The sequence below is a fragment of the Palaemon carinicauda genome, chromosome 12, assembly GCF_036898095.1.
Source record: "Palaemon carinicauda isolate YSFRI2023 chromosome 12, ASM3689809v2, whole genome shotgun sequence".
Taxonomy (NCBI): Eukaryota; Metazoa; Arthropoda; class Malacostraca; order Decapoda; family Palaemonidae; genus Palaemon; species Palaemon carinicauda.
The window spans coordinates 47,151,169-47,157,102 of NC_090736.1; positions in this window are offsets into that span (position 1 = coordinate 47,151,169).

Below are 5,934 nucleotides of genomic sequence, written 5' to 3' on the forward strand. Positions count from 1 at the left end.
CTTATTTCCTTTCCTCACTGGGCTATTTTTCCCTGGTGATACCTTGGGCTTACAGCATTTCGCTTTTTCTAACTAGGGCTGTAGCTTAGCTAATGATAATAATAATAATAATAATAATAATAATAATAATATTCAAAATCAAAATCCTAATATATATATATATATATATATATATATATATATATATATATATATATATATATATATATATATATATATATATATATATATATATATATATATATATATATATATATATATGTGTGTGTGTGTGTGTGTGTGTGTGTGTGTGTGTGTGTATCACGGGTTTTCATAACTCAATTATCGGAATGTTTGCTTCATCAGCAAGAGGAGCTTTAATCAATTCCAGCAGAGGCAAACTGTATGACATAAGCTTACGAGTATTGTAATTACCTTGTAGTTAGACGACTTTAGTAACTAAATTTAGTAGCTTTGATGAAGAATAGAAGATAGAAGACTCCTAAAAAATATTTCAAGCTCTTTAATGAAAAAGTCACCTAAGAGACTGATGACACAGGATTATTGAACGATTAATTTCATTCTGAGAATAAAAGAGAAGCCTTGAACGTGTATCTCTCTCTCTCTCTCTCTCTCTCTCTCTCTCTCTCTCTCTCTCTCTCTCTCTCTCTCTCTCTCTCTCTCTCAGTCGTGAAGTGATGGCAAAATGAGAGTTAAGGAGGTAATTCTGTTAATCCTTGTACGACATCAATTGAGGTCATTGACAAATGAAAGGCGGTGTAGATCCCTTTCATTTCTATTACAGAATTAGCCTTGAGGACCTGAAGGGAAAGAAAACTATCTTGGCACTATTGTGTTTCGTATCTCTCTGAAATCTTTTTCATTAATTATTCAATTTTTATTTTAGACAAGTTTTTATTTTTTCAGTTAGCAAGTGGTTTTATTTTTCGTATGATAGTAAAGGAGGTTCCTTTTGAGCTTATTGTATATGGACGTAGAGGTGGATAGAGGAAGAAGGAAAGATAAAGTAGCATAGGATTAAAAGGATTAATAGGATTAAAAAACAGGATGCCCAGGATAGAAGAAAATGGAGAAAGTTTATACGAAACAGCAACCCCGATTATAGAGATGGTTAAAGGCTGCAATCAAACAAGAAGAAAAGACTCCAGCTGGCAAATGTGCTTGTATCACTATCCCTTCCTATTACCGCCCAATTTCCTCAACACCCCTACCCTCTGAAATATTTTAACAACTATTTCTAAGGCATTTGTATGGATATGCTGAAACTAATCATCAGTTTCATAATCCTCAATGTGGCTTTTGTATGGTCCATGTAGCTTATGATACCTTTTTAGTAATCTCCAGCGTTTTGCAGAAATTCCTTGATTGTGATCATTAAGTTCCTATAGGCTAATTGGTCTTGTCTTTAGTGTGATTTTGACCGATTAATCATGAGGTGGGTAATTAGATAGTAGTATGATGGAATTTTTAGTATATAGTTTGCAACGCGTCGTCGGTGATGAACCCCATAGTGACTATATTATTATTATTATTATTATTATTGATTGCTAAGCTACAACACTAGTTGGAAAAGCAGTATGCTATAAGCCCAGGGACTCCAACAGCGAAAATAGCTCAGTGAGGAAAGGAAACAAGGAAAAATAAAGTATTTTAAGAACAGTGACAACATTAAGATAAATATTTCCTACATAAACTGTAAAAACTTTAACAAATTCAGAGGAAGAAAAATAAGATAGAATACTGTGCCCAAGTGCACCCTCAAGCAAGAGAATTCTAACCCAAGAGAGTGGGAGGTCATGGTAAACAGGCTAGAGAAGAATGGTTTGATTTTGGTGTGTCTTTCTTCTAGAAGAGCCTTTTACCATAGCTAAAGAGTCTCTCCTACCCTTACCTAGAGGAAAGTGGCCACTGAACAATTACAGTGCAGTAGTTAACCCCTTGAGAGAAGAAGAATTGTTTGGTAATATCAATGTTGTCAGGTGTATGAGGACAGAAGAGAATATGTAAAGAATAGGCCAAATTAAAGATTAATCTATGTATTTGTAGGCATAGGGAAAATGAACCGTAACCAGAGAGAAGGGTCCAATATAGTACTGTCTGGCCAGTCAAACGAGTGGCTGGTCCCCTAGCCAACCTACTATAGGACTATAATATTTTGGGTTTCTCGGGGTAGTCTTCTTGGCCCTTTCTCTTGATGTTAGACACGCAAATGTGATTTGGCCTTGAAAACCAAGTGTTGCTTATACGGATAATGCAGCATTTTTTCATCGGTCCCATCTGATTATATATGTGTGTTTGCTGAACCTTTTATAAAGATGTAACTCAAATTAGTGCAGTGTATAAAGTATGACGGATTAATTTAAGTCTGAAGAGAGTTCAAAGTATGATTCTAAGTAGCCCGAGAACATAACAAATTTACAGTACACCTCCCAATCAAAACCTTTTCATTAACCCTGAAGTTTCTTTCTTGGCCGAAGTATGTAATTTGTAACGTCTAGTGAATGGTAAGCAGAATGAGCTTCCGTCAATCACAATTAGTTTTGTTGATGCCAACTGTGGATATTTTCTATCATATTCCACAAAAAAATGAGGATGATATTGTTTAAGGCCATCACAAATGGTTGTCGAAATGATGAAATCATTGCGAATCTCATCTCCTTAAGTAGCCATTCCCATCATTTAATATGTTATCACATTCAAATACTTTCATTAATGTTTGTATCAAAATAATGTTTTCGGATCAGATTCCTTTATTTAAACATTTTCGGTTGAAACCTAGCAACATCTCATGCAATTTAGAAAAGTTTTGACCCTGCTGAAAACCTTCAACAAAATTTTATTATGCGAAATTTATTTTTTCATAAAGTTTTCCACAGCAATTGAGATTTTTCTTATCAAGGGATTGGAAGAGGGTAAAAATGTCCTGACCAAGATGTAATGGAAATTCAGTCTTCAAATATATTGTTACACATTTGCTTTGTATACTTGACTTGTCGTTTATAACAGATTTGATAAGAATGAAAAAAATGAAAGAAATGTTTGAATATTCTATCAAAGAAAATCCAAGGAGTGGTGTCTTATAATCTTTTTCCTTGTCTCTAAAAATGAATTTAATTTCTTACTACACTTACATTTTATTTTATTTTTTTATCATATTTATTTCCTTCTCTTATACATTTTTTTTACCTTCTGAACCAGCTAAAATACCAATCAATTTTCCAAGCTGATTCTCTCTAAAGGTTGATTTAAAGTAAAGTGGCTTTATGCCAAAACAAGTCCATTCCTAAGGTGTGAAAAGCAGCTGGATAACAAATGGGATACTCAAGATTATTTTCTTAAAACAAAGACAATGGGTAAATGTTCATTGATAAAATATATGCCATAATGAAACTTAATCACTGGTGAGCTTTGGTACGGTTTAACTAAATGACTATCAATAAAACAGTAGTAGGTTGGCCAGGGCACCAGCCGCCCATGGAGATACTACCACTAGAGAGGTATGGGATGCTTTGACTGGCCAGACAGTAATGCATTGGATCCCTCTCTCTGGTCACGGCTTATTTTTTCTTTGCCTAAACTTACACAGAATAGTATGTCCTATTCTTTACATATTATCGTCTTTCCTCATACACCTGACATGAATGAGATACTTAACACTTCTTCACCAAAGGGGTTAATTACTGTACTACAATTTGTTCAGTGTACTTTCCTCTTGGTAAGGGTAGAAGAGACTCTTTAGCTATGGTAAGAAGCTCTTCTAGGAGAAGGACACTCCAAAATTAAACCATTGTTCTCTAGTCTTGGGTAGTGCCATAGCCGCTGTACCATGTTCTTCAACTGTCTTGAGTTAGAGTTTTCTTGCTTGAGAGTACACTCGGGCACACTATTCTATCTTATCATTTTTTTTGTTCTTCCTCTTGTTTTTTTTGGAAATAGTGTGTTGGGCAGGCTTAATAGAAGGGCCATGGATGCCTGGTGGTTTATCAAAAGGTTATCTTTTCCTTTTTCTGATTCTTTTTTTTCTCAAAACCATCCTTGCTGTCCTCCGTTCAGTTGAAGTGGCTATCCTGGAGGGTATTTATCCTTGCATGGTGTATCGGCTCCTCCATGTTGACCAGTTTTTCCGACTTTTTACTATAATGTATGGGTATCATCAATCACTTTATTTATAATTCTGTATATATTGTTTTTGTTATAATTCTTGTTAATCTAATTTTCAAGTATGATGTCTCTTTTTTATTTCTATTAATTCTTATGCTGACTGGAGACATTGAGCGAAATCCGGGACCAGTACGTCCTAGATTTCATCAATGTCGTCTTCTATATTGCAATATTCGTAGTCTTCATGCAAATATCCAAGGCCTTACAGTTGCGTCCCGACAGTATGATATTCTTTTGTGCTCAGAAACTTTGGTTTCTAATATGTGGCACTCATCAGAGCTCTTTATAACTGGTTTTAAGAAGCCAATAATGTTGAATGGGGGAATGGCGGTGTATATTAGGACCGAGTACCCTGCTTCTCATAAGTCCTGCTATCAATGTGGATGTCATGAGATTCAGGTAATAAAAGTTTTTGGCAGGCATAACAACTTTTATTTGTCTTCGAACTACCGGAATCCAGACATGGATGATTCTATCTTCGATTGTCTTCTTACCATTATGGCTAAGATACAAGAAGATGATAGAAAGGCTTCTTTTGTCTTTGTTGGTGATTTTAATGCTCACCATAGGGAGTGGTTAAGTTCTATCTCTCCTACCGATCGCCATGGCTTAAGAGCTTTAGACTTTGCCTCTGAATCAGGCTGTGAGCAAATCATAAATGAAGCTACTCACAGGTCTGGTAATTGCTTGGACCTCGTATACACTGACTTCCCTGGCGTTATAACTAGTAAGGTTGGTTCTCCAGTCGGGACATCTGATCATGCCTTGATTTCATTAGTAGTGAAGACTGAGCAGCCTGCCCCTGATATATCATACGCTTGTAAAATTTATATGAAATCCCAAGCAGACTGGAATGGGATTTTGCATGGTCTTTTGTGCTTGAATTGGTCACAATTATATAGTAGTGTAGATCCTGTTGTCCCTTTGAATGAGAATCTAGTCAACATAATTGATAGGCATATCCCTTCTCGTTTGCTAAGGTACCGAATGAAGGACAAACCGTGGTTCAATGATGATTGTAGACGTGCTTATTTGGAGAAGCAGAAGGCCTATCAGCTTTGAAAGGGTAACAGATCAGATTTGACCTGGAACAACTATACTCGGCTTCGAGCTTTTGCTCAGAGAGTTTATGCCTCAACTGAAAAGGAGTACAATTTATCCATAAAAAAAAAAACTCTTTCTGGTACAACTCAGGAATATAAATGGTGGTCTACCCTTAAATCTGCACTCTTTGGTGTAGATGCAACAGTTCCTCCTTTACTTAAACCAGATGGCTCAGTCACTCACTGTCCAATGGAAAAGGCAACCCTTTTGGCTGATGTTTTTGACAGTAAACAGAGTAATGTAAAACTTGAACTTCCTCATTCATGTTTTCCTGAGGGTAAACGAACTAGTTTAGCTTTTCGATCTCGCGAGATTAAAGCTCTGTTGATGGACCTTGATGCTTATGGAGGTGTAGACCCAAATGGTATTTTTCCTTTTTTTTTTTATAAAGACAGCAGATTTCTTAGCTCCAAAGTTATCTGTTATTTTGCGCAAGTTGGCAAGAAGAGTAGCTTTTAGCACTTGCTGGAGAATTGGTAATGTTACTCCTCTATGTAAATGTGTTTGTGGTAGCTCAAGTCCCACTGATTACCGCCAAATTTCCATAACTCCCATATTATCTAAAGTTTTTGAACGTTTTCTGGCAAAACTTCTCAATAGGTTTACTGAAGGTAATCATCTACTCCCTAGTTTGCAATTTGGTTTTCGTAAAGGCCTTGGAGGATGTGA